Here is a 17,913-nt window from a genome sequence, read left to right on the forward strand (position 1 = left end):
CCGCTTTTACACTGAAGACATTGACCACAACTGTGCTCACCCTGGCTTTTTGTTTTAAGCCTTTTTATTCAAAATTACCAAACCACTGTCTCTGCTTGCTTTAATAGGTAATTCTTCACTCTTTTCAGTTGTGGTCCGAGATGCCTTCAACTCAAAGCATGTCTTCTGGCAGACTTCAAGCATCTTCACCAGACTTCCCCCAGATACACACTGATAACTTCCTCAGAGAGGGCCACTGCTTTCTCTTTTAAAACGTTCATTGTGAACATTTTATCTAGCCATAAGAACTGTGTTTTTGGTATCAGATAGTTTACTTCCTGTTATTTTCTGTATAGTTCTGCAAGGTCTTAAGAGGTTATCTGTCCTTTGTCCTGCTTTAAAGAATATGTTTTTGTAAGCAAGCACACTTGGCTACTTGGCTAGAGGTGTAAAGCTGAAGTCATTTTAGCCTTTTTAAGAACATGGGATATATATGATTTTTTAATTCCTACTCATTACATATTAAATATGAATTCTTAACAGAGTAATGCCAGCTTCTCAAAGTAATGACTAAATTTGTATTGGCAGAAAGTTTACTTTCCATAAAACAGTGTTTCACAAAGTTACACTATTTTCAGCCCAAATCATTCCTTTGGTTTTTATAATAGAAAACTAAGCATGAAGAATAGTTCTTAATTACACCATTCAGCAGTGATTTCTGATTGGTTTTTAATGATATTTTTGATTATTTAAGATTTCTATTTCCTGAAACATTTTTGTAATTGCAGTTATTTTTTATTTCTCAATTATAAGGTAGCACATGAATTTACCTCAACTTGACAGCATTTAATTATAAGATGCAGTTAGTATGGTATAATTAAGTCAGAACTAGAAAACTATCTTTAGTTTTAGCAGTTGGAAAATGTTTTTATACCTTTTTCCTAATCTTTTCTTCCTTGTTTTGTTTCTTTTCTTTTTACTGAGGGTGGTGAGGTGCTGGAACAGGTTGCCCAGAGACTGTGGATGCCCCATCCCATCCCTCTCCCTTTTCCTTTCTTCCTGCAACACTGTCAGCAAGATAGAACTCCTACAGATGGGAAGAAGTAACAAATCATGCCTTAATCTGCATGACAAGAAGGATCATCATTAGTAACAGCAGAATCTGCTCTGGTAGTTCTTTTTCCTATATCCTTCTTGCACTTCTGCTGTGATTCTGGTTAAAAGGTAATACTTTTATGAAAGCACAGATTTCAGTGATGCCTGTCAAGTTTCCTGGACTTCTTTTCCTTGCACAGTAAATAATGCATCAGTGTTCTGACTCATGAATGCTCAGAATGTCAGTTTCCAAGAAAAGTAGACGTTATCATTCACTTTTACATTTTAAAGTGAAATCATCCTCTTGGATAATACGTTTTAGGAAACCTCTCATTTGTCATGCTAGAAGTTACTATTTTGTGTTGCATCTGAATATTTATTGCCACATTTCAAAACCCACCAGCATTTTTGCAGGCCCACTCATTCATGACATCATACTTTTCCATAGACACTTTTGAGAGCAAGTTATTCTTCACCTAATAAAAACATACAACTTGGTAGGCTGTTCTTGTGGGACCTGTTCTCCTTACAATATGTTTTCATTTGATCCATGACCCAGCACTACTCTATAGACAGCTGTTAGCACCTCTGCCAACATCCTCTCTGCACAGCAGTGCCCTTCTCATGGACCAAAGGGCAAGTGCCCTTTTTAACAAAGCAGTCTATGAGGAACCTGTCACTGGAAAGAGCAACAACCACAAAACATCGAATATCTTCTCTATTCTCAAGGAAGCATAACTACAATCAGTATCCACACAATACATGGTCAAGTTCACGTCTCCAGAGTGTTTTCAATCATGTATTTGCTGCTTCTGAAAAGACATGCTGAAGTCTGTTGAGCCACATTGCTGAAATGAGCTGATGAAATCATGAGCAGCAACAGTGAATGCTGTGTTCAGATTACTAGCAGACACAGAGCTTGCCTATTCTCCTGAAGTAACCCTCTGGGGCATATTTGTTCTATGATTTTTTTCAATGTGTTTTATCATGTTGGATGTCCCCACCCTTTTGGGACCATAGCCAAAACCATCAACATCTACATAGTTGGAAAATGGCCAGCGTACCATTCAATATTATTGGTGTGAAAAGCTGAGAGAGTTCAGCAATTATAAGAGGAGGTGGTTTCTACCAAGTAATATGTCACTTAGTCCTCTAGTAGGGAACTCCTTTAGCTAAGGGCTGTGGAAAAAAATTATCTTGCAAGAACTGAAAGTAGACCACTGTTACAGAATGAATTTGTAACCTCTGGGAAATAGCCAGCCATGGGACTGACAAGAAGTGATCTGAACGTACTCAAAATGATGAGCTGTGTCTCAAGGTCAAAGTTTGGCTTAGGCTATCTCATACTCACCAATTCCTGGGATTTATGTTGCAAAACTTACAGATCAGTGGAACAGCTTCCTCTACTTTCATAAGAGGACATCTTTCTGTTTCTCCTGAATTAATGCTCAGAGGAATGCCATCTGTGAACAGCCTGTACTGCTGTTCCTAGAACCATAAACACAGCTTGTGGCTTTGGAAACTGTGAGGCTGCCAGATCAAGCAGCAATATTCCATTATCAGAGGTAGTTTTCTCCCTCCAGTGGGACAATAAAAATTAACAATACCCAATACGTTTTTCATCATTCAAAATTATAATTATTTATGCAACCAGCCTGCTTTTGTGCTGCTTCTATTTATGCTCCTCTGGGCGGTCTCTCCCCTTCCCAACTACAGACAGGTCCAGCTTCAAATTTTCAGTTACAGTGAGGATCAGACTGCAAGTGTGATCAGAATTTGCTACAGTGAAACAAAAGCATCATCTGTGTAAACTCACAGAGTCAACAAACACATGAACTAGTGTGTAACAAAAGTAGAACTCCAAACTGAGTTGAAACAGTAAAGTCACAGCAGTGTAAGATAAACATAGTAGTGACGAATCTATTCAGTAAGCCGAAGTGAATAACAGGCTCAGATGTGCTAGAGGCAACATTTTTTTTTTTTTTTTTAATTTTTCATCTACCAAATACAAAGGTGATACTTTCTTGGAGTCATCCTGATTTAATAATTCATTTCATACTCTGTAGCTGTAAACATCCTGGTATGACAGACAAAATATTTAAATTATTGCTTGATTTATCACCTTATTTTTTTCCATGACTAGGATGCCTCTGGCATGAGTCGGTCTAAGGTGAGAGAGCATTAGGCATAATCTAAAATCACTTCACAAGTGATTGATAATTAATCATTTATGTGATCTCAGGCATTTTACAGTACCACGAACTCATTAACTCCTTGTCTCCACCTATGCATATGTATGACACATACAGGGAAATATATGGTCTGTCACTTCAGCATAGTCCTCAGATCCCATGACTGCTAAGACTCTCAGCAGAATATGACAATCTCTATGGCGCAGAGAAACTCATCTACTAACAGTAAATCTCCACTTGTTGCACTTGCATAGGGTTGTGTCAAGAGTACATAATTCAGTAGTGTTATTCACTGCTGTTCCAGAAAATCTGGGTTTCTTGTACACGCCACGTCATATCTGTCAGTGGGTGTCTGAGATTCCTTTAAGCAATTAAAATAACCTTGAATGTCTGTGTTTAAGTAATAGGAAACTTCTCATTGTAGTCTCTAAAATGAAGTAAATCACATGTTATGGAGTAGAGAGTGGGTCAAAGATTTTATTCATTGTTTGACCTGTGAGCATTAACTATTTTTCTGCTTAATTCTTAGGGAACAATGTCTGACCAGAATAGTCACTGTTCAAAAGTCAGGATACTCACCTTCTATTTTAGTATGTGTAGAAAAATCTGTGAGTAACTTGTCATCTACAGACTGAAGGAAAACACATAGTAATGAGGGAGTAAAACCATTTTTGTTGACTACTGCTAATTTTCCAGTGTCTGTACTAAGGAATCCATAAATACAAAATCAGAATTCTTAACATTTCAATAGGAAGTTGACATTTCCTTCAACCTATTTGAATAGCCCAGTTTCTTGAACATCTGGACATAAGGCCAGAGTATATTTTTCTTTGGAAATTTGGTAGAAACAGAAATTTGCAACTTCCCTATCACCAAACACTCCATCTACTCTGCCTTCATGATTTACTAGATGATGGTTACCACATATTGCATATTTCCTCTCCTGATTTTCAGCCTCTTTCTTCCTAGTTTTTTGGGGTTTTTTTTTTTTTTTTTTTTTTGTGCTACATTGGGTCTTACCCTACATGACTTTTATAATTACAGCACTGAAAATTCAGCTGGATTATGTAATAAAAAATGCTATCCAATTCCAGGTGAGCAATCAGAGAGAATAGAATATTCAAAATGAGGTTGTAATCGGGTGATTTATTTATTTACCTCATTTTTTCCTCATATAAATAATGTTTTGAAATACTAATTCCAACAACGTGTTGTCATGATAACTGTCATTGCCTGCTCATATAACTTCTAGGTCAATCAAACAGTAAGACGGCTGAAAAATTCAATAGATTCACACAGATCTTTCTCCTACTTTTGCTCTTATATCTATCCCTCTTTATATTCTTCCTAAAAATTATTTTTGCATTATCTTGATGAAATCATTAACCCTCAGTTACCATAGGACTGATTATTAAATTGCAGTTCGCAGTTTCAGGATTTTGTTTCCCATAAGGTGGGGAAAAAAAAAAAAAAAAAAAAGCCTTTGCAAAGAATTATTGTTTTAGCATTTAAATGAATCATGTTAGTGTATATTTTAACTTAGATATTTTTTTTTTAAATAGCACAAAATTGACAACTTTTGCACTACACAAATTGTTTATGTAACCTAAAATACACATGGATTTATCAGGAGGTACTAATTAAAGTGCTCAAGTTTCAAACCAAAAGCAATCCCCCATGCCAGAACAGTATCAACAGAGCCTGACAACCTCACGATTATGATACTTTCAAGAAAGACATAGATTTCTGTTTATTCATAGTGTGAAGAATCTTGACAATCTTGATACCATATTCTACAGAAGTGCTTTAATTCTTTGGATATTTTGCAAAGAGAGCACAATTAATTGCTCATACATTTAAAACCCAAAGAAAATGGCCAAAACACCCATATTTTTGTCTGAAGCTAGTATGAAGTGGGACAGGTGGTACAGAGACATCTGTTTTGAAACTACTGATCAGATTTAAGTTTCAAACATCCACCAATATTCTTAACAAGATGACAACCACTGAGGAGAAGCTCTGCTGCCACTAAGATTATCTGTGACAGTGTTAGCATTTGTTTTGAGAAACACAGTCTTGTATTTAGATCATTAAAACCCATCTGCAACTCTGTTTTTGATTTTATAATGTATATATATATTCTTAAGGATCTTGGCCTGAAACCCCTTGAGCCTCAGTTTGAACTAAAGTAATTCTAGAACTACAATGAACTGGAGAATCATACCACAGGAAAGATGCTACTAATTTTCACCAGCTTGTTATCTGCAGTGAGGCCTGCCAAGAGTTACTAGAGCTAATAGTACTATATCAGCTCCCATCAGGACTGGTATAATAGCTGAAAGATGTTGAATAAGAGGCTAGTGTAGACACAAATCTGATTTTTGGCTTGTAATCTGTTCTCAGTTACAGCGATTTAAGAAAACTATGCAATGAGTTTGTGTAATAAAGATGTTAAGCAAAGAGGTTTTGCATTCACTGGTGTTTTTTCCAACTTTGCTAATTTCTCCAGCTCTTTCTCCCATTCTAATTTGCCACTGCTTTAGCTTTGATTAGTCACACACTTAAGTGATTCAAAATAAAATATGTATGTCATTTAGTCATTCAATATTTTATTTGTGTTTGTACCTAGATTCCTAGTTTATTATTTTGAATTCATACATGTCACTCTCTAAATTTCTGGAACACTTCTCTGGCTGTTGAGAGATTTTGCCTTGAACTTTCTGTGCTCCAGATGTGGTTAATAACATTGAGCTAAAGCCCAGAAACTTTAAAAAAAAAAAAAAAAAAAAAAAAAAAAAGGCCAAAACAGATCTGGAAAAAGAACCTACAGTGCTGCCAAGATCCATCCTCACTTTTCATGTGTACTCTGAAAACTTTAAGCAAACAAATGCTCCATCCACAGGCCCAAAGCTGCAAAGAATAACTTCAGAAAATAACTGCCAAAAGAAACCTGAGGGCTTTAGCCTAGAAGCACAGTTTGTACTTACTGGTTGCCTTTAATCCAACACACAAAGATCTGACTTGCACACTATACCCAGAAAACTTTTACATAATTAACTTCAAGATGCATATTTCAATTCTACAGATGCTAGATTTTAATTAATAAAAAGGAATAATCAGGCATACTTGTAAAGGCAAAAAGTCCAAAATAAATATATGTGTATTTAGGAATGAACTACACTACATTGTACTATCAGTCTTTGTGAGAAATCTCATTCTTTTATCAGAGTCAAGAAGGTTGGTAGACTTCACAGACATTGAGAAAGTTTTCAGCATAATTTAATATCTTCTAACTTTATAATTTGCAAAAATAACATGTTTAAGAAAGTCTGTTTTAACACATCTATTTTTTCCTTTTGCCTTCCACCAAATATTGGCCACTTGTTTTCTTTAAAACATACTACAAGTTCTGTTCTTTGGGATGTGGGGTCACGATCGAGTATATTCTCAACACTCAGAAGTTTAGGAGGTACAGCCTGTATTAAATTAATTTACAGTCATACAGAAGTGAGACAAGAACTTAATGCCTGACCTTCATCTCAGGAATTCCAGGGGAAGGAACCATCTACACTATAAAAGTGCCAAATATATTGCATATCAGACTTGCTCATTCAAACAAAAGGTGTTTGGGATTTTTTTGTTTTTGTTTTTGTTTTTTTTTTTTTTTGAAGTATTGAATCAGATAACTTCATTAAAAGGGCACTTTGAGACACATATGCTTTTCTTGGCACTGAACTATATAAGCCCCACCTAACGTCAACCAAGCCAGAAAGAAAACCCTAAACTTGCTCTGTAAATATTGTTTAAATATTGTTGCCATTTTTCCAGGTTGCACCAGTTCAGGGAGTTTTAATGGTCTAATTTACTTTTCAAACAGAAATTAGTGACAGAAAGTACAAGACCATTTCCTAGGTTTAAAAAAGTATTCAGGCTATGTGTATGTAGAACAGACACATGAATGTATTTTGATTATTGAATGTATATTGATACATAGAGGGACAGAATAGTATATACCTAAACTGAGACAAAAGCTTCAAACCAGCTTCAAGAATTAACTGTATTATCTTCTGAATCCACTTGCGACAGTGAGCTCCACAGTCTAATTGCATTATGCATGCTGTAGTAATCTGCCACCATTAAAATGTCTGTGCTTTAGATATACAAATATTCCCTTCTAGTTGAACTATGATACACAGAAGCAGAGCTGGAGCCAAATGGAAACACCCAAAGCACAGGACTCAGGCCTATGCAGAGTAAGTGTAATACCTATGTTTACTCACAGGCTCTAAGCAACTCACCAGAGAAGTTCCATCTTTAGGCCTCCCATTCTCAGAGATATGACTTAGTGGGAGGTTGAGAGAGTTAGGATAGTATGGTTAGGTCACAGATGGACTTAATTATTAAGGTCTTTTCCAACCTGAGCAATTCTATGATTCTCTCCAAGAACTGGATAAAAAAAAAAAAAAACCCTAGATGCCTCACTTAAGTGATCTGAATCTAACAGTCAGGACCAGGTGCCTCATATCTTGCACTGCATCACTTAACTTGGGAGTGGTTGAAGAACCATTCCATATTTTGGTCATTAAATGTAGATTCATACACATGATACATACATATACATAGCAATGCCATCTGGCATCATGAGCCTGAGAAAAAGTTCTGTTGATATGGACTTCTTTGATTTCAGTGCTAAATTGTGGGTATCTTCAGATCACCAAAACATTTTAATTAAACTATGTTGAAGACTTCTGCTGCAATACTATAAATTACCTTACAGATTTTGCTGTCTCAGCTGCTAAGTAATGGATTATGTAGTCCTCTGCACCTAGACTGCGATTCTCAAACCAGCCCAAAATCTCCCTCAAAAAATGGTGGGATGATGTTTTATTACATCCTTGTGTATCTAATGAAAGTTTGAGCAACACATACTTCTATATCTTGTGGGAACTTCATGATATAAAGCAAAAAGCAATATATTAGATTACAGTAGAAACTATGTAGGTGTCACTCATGGGAATGCAATCATGTAATATTACGAGACACAAGAGTTTACTTTTCTCCAGGTAGGCAATCCATCTAAACACATATGTCTAATAAGTCTTAAAAAAAAAAAAAAAACACCATGACTAGCATGGCATAGAATTTACACTTCAATGGAAGATTACCATATTTCACTGTTGTTTTTTTACTGGAAAGGAATTCACAATCAAAAGCTCACAATGATTTTTGGTATGTAGATTCTGGGAAAAAAGAATAAAACTGATGGGAAATTGAAATATATAAAGAAATATTATATATAATATAAACTATATTACAGTATAACAACCCTGCCCACCAGAAAGGCGTTGAAACTAAGTGGCCCTAAATGTCCCTTCTGGTCCAGATCATTCTATTGTAACACAACTGGTAGAATATAAGAGCTTAAATAAATGACAACAAAAATTCAGAACTGAACATTCATTTTGCCAAAAAAATCTTGTGGTTATTAAAGAAATAACAGTCTTATTCTAGAGATTTTTTTAAAAGCTTGTCAAAATAAGTGTGTTGCCATAAGAGATTTGGGATTTCCTAATAAAGAAACATTGGATATCCTTGTTTACGCAGAATAGCCAGAGAGATCATGTGGTGCAGGGAGCAGGAAGAAATGGAATTATCTGGTCTGATCCCTTCACACTTACAAAATTGCACATCACTGAAAAACATTCTGGTTTTAGATACATCAAAAATTATTCAGAGTACTTCTCTACATCCCTTTCCACGCTCTTACTTTGAATTTTAACTTTGTAGTTCTCAGGAATTTCTTTTTGCTTTGAGAAGACTAGTATCTGATCATTTATGTACCATATATTCTGCTGTTATTCAGAAATAATTAAAATAGAAATATTTCTCTTACTGATAAAGCGTTCAACAAATTCGGAATTTTTTTTTTAATATTATACTGGCATAGTATTAATTGCCACTCAAGAAGTGCAGTTCAGATATATGCAAGTCATAGAATCACAAAATCATTAAGGTTGATGCTGTGGTTTAAGCTGGTTCAGCACAATACATTCATTAGCTCACTTCCCCCCTTCCCAGTGGGATGAGGGAGAGAATCAGAAAAAAACACCACAGAGTAGAACCAAAACCTCACCATTCTTTCCGAGAAGAATTTTTTTTTCCAGTATGCAACCTGAACCTCCCATGCTGCAACTAGAAGGCATTCCCTCTTGCATAATCTGTTATCTGGGAGAAGAGGCCAACCACCACCCTGCCACAACTTCCTCTTTGGCAGTTGTAGGGGGCATTAAAGTCACCCCTGAGCCTCCTCTTCTCCAGAAGAAACAATTCCAGCCCCCTCAGCCACTTCTCAGACTTGTGCTCCAGACCCCTCATCAACCTCGTTGCTCTTTTCCAGACCAGATCCAGTGTCTTTCTTGTACATAAGGGCCCAAAACTGAACACAGGATTGGACACTGTACTTGAGGTGTGCAGATCCATAAAACTATGTCTGGAACTAAAAGTTTCACTTATACAGATGCAATAAAGCTATCAACAACAGTGGATTATGAAATACATGAGGAGAATAGGGTAGTGATTTACCTGTCTCAATACGAGATTGTTCAGCTCATACAATGGACATTTCTAAATTTAAGGCAATAAGTTGAAAACAATGAAAGGGAGGCATCTGTTAAATCTTCACTTTTTTTATTTATCTTGTGTCTGACCTACTGAAATTGCAGTGTTGTCCTGTACAAGAAAGCCAAAACCACTGTTTGAGTCCTTGAGAACCTTAAATTAGGTGGATAAACACCCCTCAAATGGGAAAAGTGTTGATTTGCACCTTACCCTCCCTCCTGTTAAAGGAAAAAGAGGCAGGAAACAGACTAAGCAAATATTGTACCATGGAATTATTTTGACAAGTAGGAGTTGCACAACAGGCAAATCATTGTCACAGTATTCTGTACAGAGCCCAGTTTAGTCTGTGCATACCTCTCCTACACCACAGCACATAGAATTAGTTAGGGGACTGGTAGGCTACGAACAGATGTTTTTATGCACATACTAGAGAAGGATTAACACAGTCAGTGAGACAGTTTTCCTGGTAAAAACAAAAAACATCAAACAAGTGCAGTAGCTGAACACGTGTTTGAAAGCTGCTGAAGTCCTTTGGCAGCCAGAACTCTGCATAACATGGCCAAAGTACACAAGGAGTATGCAGCCGAGTGAGTCCATGTTTCAGTCTGTGAAAGGTCACAATGTTTCATTCAAATAGGAATCACTAGCAATGTTCTTACCTATTCTCATGTACTCATCTTCTCCAAGGCACCCACTGCTTCATGATCTCAGTGGTGACATACTCCTTCCTTAATTCCACCAGCAACTGCATTTCAAAGGAAGATGAATTTCATTCAAACATCTCTATGTACCTTAGTTCCATCTTTAACTTACCCCTTCCTAAATACTGGGGGGAAAAACATATGAAATAATTCTTTAGTCCTCAGCATTCTAATGTATGCTCAAATATGCAGTTTTAAACACTAACCATCATCTTCAGAATGCTAAATTAAAGAAAAGGCTTAGGTAATTGAATACTATTATATCACATTTATCTCCTAAAGAGATTTCACTGATTTGTTCATTCTCATCCAGATTTCTCAAAACTGTAGCAATACAATAACTAGAATGAAGAAGAATTGGAAAGACAGCAACAACAAAAACAACATCCAAAAAAATACATCAACATTGTATCAGAAACTGAAGTTTGTTCTTTTTCTTTCCAGATTTAATAAGCACCAGATTGTTTCTTCAAGTTAACTGCTATAAAATGAAACTTGGAAAAATATTCTCTGTAAGACGTTATTTATAGTTACTGTAATTTTGTACAGCAGCTTAAGCATAAAATGATATAGCTATTATTGAGGAATCAGAGTGGAATGGGCAGAAGAGTAAAGCCTATACTCCACAGAAATATTTAGAGCCATGTGGTCTTTCAATCTGCCTTCTGGTCCCCTTTTTATTGAAGCTCTATGGCAGACCAGAGCTAACTCAGATGCCTGACTACTCTTCAATAGACTTAAATAAATATTCTTAATTCTTGCCTAACTTGTATTTACCTGCACATTACCACTTTGAAGGAAAAATCTGATCTGAAAATTTCTTACTTGTGACATAATAGAATTATAAAGAGTTTTAAATGGATTAATTCTAAGAGAGATAAGTATTGGACCTACTTAATTGGATCACTTCATATAAAAAAAGAAAATCAGTACATTGTAAGTTTACCATCTCCACAAAGCTATGACAGAATTTGAGTTTTATAACACAAAAAATATGATTTCTCCAGTAGGAATCCGTAGCTCTCTTCATAGAAATAGCATATGCTGCACTCCAGATACATTTGCATCAAGTATTTCCCATTACAGCTTTGAGTATGGACAGAAGACTGAATGTGTATTCTATGAAGGATAGAGGTTCTTGTATCAGCACATCATGCTTCTTTTCCCAAGCTGCATAGGTCACAAACTCCTCCACATGTCAAGATTCACCCAACAATTTCAGCTGAAAAGCCTATAATAAACTCATGTAGAATTAATAGCTGCAGTTTATTTTGTGGTTGTAAACACTTCAAATAATAAGAAATGATACTCAGTCATTTACTACTAGTGGTTGAAATAGTTCAAAACAAACAGGTTAAGTAGCGTAAAGAGGATGTTTTCTCAGAAATTTTAAGTGTTAACCATAATCTTCTCTTTGATATAGAACTGCTTTATTACACTTACTAAAAAAAAAATCTTTCAATAACTTTTATTTTATAAATATCAATAACATATTTTATAAATATGTACATTTAAAATTACTATGTCTGAAACAAACTTGCCCATATTGATGAAAAACAAGGCTAATATCTGTACTCGTATTTTCTTCAGAAACAAAGTTTGGTAAATTCATACACTTATTTCTTTATCACTCAGTTATTAAGCATAAAAATTAGATTTTCAATTTATTTATTGATTTCATCTTAACACTTCGGGCCAGGAATTGGCAGCAATATACGAAGCACCATTTCTTAGATTTTAGAATATACATATAAATCTACAGAAAAGTATTCCAAAACCTGCTTAAGAATTATTTCTTGTGAATATTCAGCTGTCTGGTATTATCACATACCTTACTAATCAACAGTATTTATTATTAATATATGCCTTTTAAAAATGAATTATTTGTGCAATCATTTACCTTCTGAATTTTTTTTTTTTTACCAATCTACAATTTTTCATTTTATTTTTTCTGGTGGAATTCTCTGTAAGTCTATCAGCAGCAGTTTCTTCTATGCTCAGATGCTCTAAACTCTCAGAAACCAACAAAATAATAATTTAAGATCAAGGTAATGTAACTTTTTTTTTTTTTATGTTAGACTGCCTTACACTTTGGGTATCAGAATATCTGGTCATTTTCTTCCATATTTGTCCCTTCCAAACAGAGTTAAATTAAATAAATTTAAATTAAAAAAGCGTTATCCAGAGTCATCACCTCTAAACATTTGTTGTTTATAACCTATATAATGTTGCTACAGTCCTGTTCTTCTTCCATAAACTGAAGTAATAAAACATTCTGCCATCTCCAGAGAGAAAAAAAAAAAAAAAAGAAAATGACTAATAAGGGAACTTACTTTCCACTTTCATTTTGTGCTGTGCTAAAGTATTGCTCTTGGCTCTCCTGTGGAGCAACAACATAAGCCTGTAATGCAGAACACCCCCTTCACACACTCTGTGATAACAGGAAGACAACCGCAAGTGCCAGCTCCAATAAGTACATCTCCTTTTATTTCTTCCTTTTTAATATCTTGTGTTTAAGATTCAGCTCACTTTCCATGTTATTTCTGTACAGCTCTGACTAGATAGTTCAGCTGACTGGACAGCAACCGTTTACTTTACATCATAGGCACACAGACTTCCAGGCTTTTGCCCACAGAACTGTTGTGGAAGTTCTCTAACTTCCATAAAACTTAAAACTAATAATCAGTTCACACAATGAAATTTAGTTTTGTTGCTTGGCAATCACCTCAAAAACATCTGCATATGATGCTGAAATATAATGGAAAGCACAGCAACAACAGCACAGCAGCAAGGTCCTAGGCTGCAGAAAATGAAGATCTGCTCAAATACAACAGCTACAGGCACAGAGATAAAGGAAAAACACTACTTACTTAGAAGGCCTCAAGCACGCAGGGATCTCCAGCAAAATACTCCTACTTGCACTTCCAGCCCTTAAATGAGATCTGGGGAGGGGTAGATCCTGGCTCCATCCCTTCCAGTCACTCAGGTACATTGCATGCACCTGAGCTCCCCTGCCTTCCCACCAGCTGCTCAATCACTGCTTCAGGCCATGACTCACCATTTCTGCTATGCATACCTTTTCCTAAAACAAACATGCCAAAAATTGATGTACCTGGAGAGTGATTGCATATAGAGAAAAATAGGATGGAGCAACAACATTAGCATGGAAAAAATTATATCTGTCTGACCTTACAAAAAAAAAAAAAAAGAATAATGAGAATTCATTAGATTCATGGCTCCTTGCTAATTCATTATTTTTGAAAGTTGGAGTGAATGTTTTCTGGGAATTTGTTTTTGTGGGTTTTTTTGTTTGTTTGTTTGGTTTTTTTTAGGTTCTTACTTATTTGAAGTTAAAACAATAAAAAAGTGACTCTCCTTAACTGCATGTTTGTCAAAGAAAACATGTTAGTATTTACCCAATAAATATTAACAAGAATCTACATTTCAACCACTAATTAAGGGAATGTGCTTTATCTAATAATTACAATCCTTTAAGGAGACAGACTATACTGGGCTACGCTAGAATTGTACAGTTCTAAGAAACACAAGCTCCCTTATTGGATGGCTGGTCTGATTTTAATCGATCACATTAACTTCTTAAGAAACCTTGCACTTTAGGCATGCAACCATTTCCTTCCAAATATTTAGATATTTGCATTGCTTAATGAGCTGGTAATCAAATGAATAGGCTAGACAGTCCTTTGCACAGTGTGTTGCCAAAGCTGCAAGAGGCATGGGAGGGGTTCACATATTTTTGTTTTGTTTTTATTGCCAGCTGCCATGCTGCTGCCGTGTTTAAAGACACTGCCAAATACAGGGTTTTAAAGGTCCTCCTATAATTATATCAGATAGAGAGAGGGCAGGGCATACTTTAGCATTCAATTTTGCCTCAGTCATTTAGAACCTGGCTACTGCCTCAAGAAGCTTTTGGCCTGGCCGAGCTGCCTGCAGGCGAGGCCTGTGCGGCATTGGCAACGCGCACTTAAACTCACATTCATACTCCTCTGGGAGCCTATGCCATCCCAAAATGTACTCTCACTACGCTTAAAATACTAACCGTGAGAGTGTTGAGTGTAAAACTGGGCTGCTGGGATTGCAAAGAAGGGCATGCTGGACTGGAGTGCTTGAAAGTCTCCCACCATGATGGGATCCCTACATTCCCCTGTCCATAACTTACTAAGCAGTTATTTCCCTCCTCACTGAGTAGTTTCAACTGAATAGTTTTCTTTACCACAGAACTTTTCTTTCAGCTATAATGGATGTTTCCACCGACTTCTTGTTGTTTCAGCTATGTGACAGAAGGCTCTCTTGTTATTTCTTCTTCTATCGTGTCAGTTCAAGGCAATCTAAAAACCAGTCACTACTTCCTTTTCCTCTTATTTTCTGTAACATCTTCCTCACGTGGTCTGGCAAATCTTTTCACACAAACTGCATACTTTCAGGCTTTCTTACAAATCAGGAAATTACACTGTACAAGATTTCATTCCCTTTTTGAATGTACCCAATGACTTCTCTTTTCCACTTCATAATGCAAATGAACTAAGTCTTTAATTTCTGACCCTCTTTCTGCTGAGAAACCAGCCCTTCTTATTCTCATATTCTGATAAAGCATTGACTTCCATTTCTATTCTGTTAATCCTGCTTTCAATTGCTATTTATCATATTTCCATAAAATATGTTATGCTTACTCCCACAGTCTGCCTGCAGTACTTGAGCAGCAGTTTTAATGTTTACCTCCAAATCTTACCGTAAAGGTTTTGACATCTTCAACAGCTTGTACAGTATGACCTTTGGTAGCAGATTTTTCACAGCTAGTTTCTTGTACTCATCTTTGATGTAATGTCTGTTCTCTTCTTGTCCCCGAATATAAGAAAATTTTGTGCCTGTACTGCTGTTGTCCTGGATGAACAAAATATTCCAGCCTCTGAGTCATCATGGGCTGATATGGTTTTGTGCTGTAAGTATGCCTTTTGGCAAATATCTGAGCCTGTTGTTAAGTCAGTTTCTTGTCCTGTAAGTGAGTTGGACACCTCTGGCAACCAGTGTATCTGTCTTGAATTATTCTGTATATTGCTAGTTATAATATTTGAAATAAAGCATAGCTGCATAACCTCATATTGTTATGCAGCAATTGCCACTTTTCAAACTTAGAGTGTAACAGAGTGATCATATAGAACTGGCATCAGAAAAACAACTAGGACATGAAAAACTGTTACACTTGCTGAACAAGGCTCCTTGTTGAAGAATATTTGGTAAAACCACACTAAGTATGTGACTTGAAATTTGTCTTTCAATGAACCCACACATTATTAGACTTGTGGGACATTCTCTAGCTCTGTTTTCCACATTTTCTTCTCAGTAGAATGTGAGGAAATGGACATACTCAAGTATTCATGCTGTGCAAATTTCCTTGAATGCCCTCTTACATTAATTGCTTCATAGTTCATTCTGTAATATAATATCACTTATCTAGTTATCATAGCAACTTGAATAGCACCTTGCAGAGTATAGAGATGGTCACAGAAATGAGGCGTTAGTCACTTTGGGGGTTGGGGGTTGGAGGGAGAAAAAAAAAAAAACAACACACACAACCATTTAAAGTGACAGAATGACAAGTCAAAGAGAGATCGTACCTCCGTCTCCTTCTTAAAAAACGAATTAAAATCAATGGAATCTCTTCAAAAGGAAAGCAAAACGAATGAAAACTTGCTAACCATAATTTATATTAAGAAACAATAAAGTGAAATCCCATTCTGCACACAAGTAACATATCACTATTATATGTATTTGGCATTGCATTTAGTGAAATAGGTGGGAGATCTTAATCTGAACAGCTTCAATATCTAAGGCATTTCTTAATGTTTTTGACACTTCTTAAATTGGAACAGAAAGTGCAGACTATTAGTATGAAATTACTTGTCATTCAAAGCACCCAAACCAAACATTCCTGAAAATATTTAATATCTTTTCATGCTTGTGATTTTGGACAATAGCTGTTTGTGACATTTATGAGTCCAGTTGGCATATTGCATGACAAAGCTCTCTGGCAAGTGTTAATGGACATTCCAGAGAGAGGAACTGGGGGGGGGAGAAGAACACACACATGTAAAGGTAGCATGATTTATATGACTTTACCATTAAATAATGCATCAAGAGTTTCAACTCTCTAATGTTTTCTTAAATTAGCAGATAGGTTTCCATCACATATTTCAAAGATACCAATTGTATGTGCTTAGTCTCTGCAATCCAACTTCTTGGGATATTTGGGTCTTCTTGGGATATTTCTTGGGACTTCTCGGGAATACAGCATTCATTGTAGCCTTTTGAGGCAGCTCTTCCAAGTTATTCTGTGAAGTCTGATATGGGTTTTTCTCATGGACAGATTATGTGAAAATAAGGACCACTAAAACATGGAAGTTCTTATGCTTCTTTATTCTTTCATGAACATTGAAGACAAGGTTCAAAGTCTGCCAAATGGATCATGTAGAAAATATCTTCCCACCAAAATTTCATCGAGAATATGTGAAGAGATGCTAACTCTGGATTTCTAACAATGCAATTGTCTATAAAAATCTTTTTCTATGGGTAACATTTAATTTTTATGCAGTTGATCATATTACAGACCTGTGTTAGTAAAGGGCTTTGTCACGATGAAGTTTTTCAGAGTCAGTGCAATGAGTTAGTAGCAAATCCAGTCTGAAGAAGCAGAGTGTACACATCCCTTACAGCCACACCATTTCTACTGGGCCTACGAGTAAATCAGCATGTCATCTCTCGGGTATTTCCCCCTGTATTTGGATGAATTGACACTCTGCTAGCTAAGAATGTGTCTCTAATTTGAAATATATTTTGCCAAGTTTATGAGTATTGATGTGGAACACTTTTTCTGTCTTCTTGTGTGAGAATGATAACGGACCCTTTCCATTCTTTCATTCGGTGAACAAACATATTTAGAAACCCTGAGTTAGTTTATTATAATATTTTTAAACAATTTCAACCTCTCATGCCCAGGATTATATCCAACCAATCCACCTGCTGGGGCACTGACTTGAAAGATTTGTTTGACACGGAGTATGCACTCAAATCTTAAAGCACTCCAGCACCGCTGAAGAGTTCATCTTGCTCTCAACATTCATGCAGAAGTTATCAACAGTTTAGAAAATAGCTGCCAAAGGTCATTCTGACTTCAACAGTTTGAAAACTCATGGTTTGTTGGTTGTTTTTTGGTTGTTTTTTTGTTTGTTTGTTTGTTTTGTTTTTTATTTTGCTTTCCATTGATCTTTTCCTTTGCGTAGCACTTTAAAATGATATTGGTACATTATGAAAAT

The sequence above is a fragment of the Centrocercus urophasianus genome, unplaced genomic scaffold (assembly GCF_019232065.1).
Source record: "Centrocercus urophasianus isolate 14NV4802_14NV808 unplaced genomic scaffold, USGS_Curo_1.0 seq_13, whole genome shotgun sequence".
NCBI lineage: Eukaryota > Metazoa > Chordata > Aves > Galliformes > Phasianidae > Centrocercus > Centrocercus urophasianus.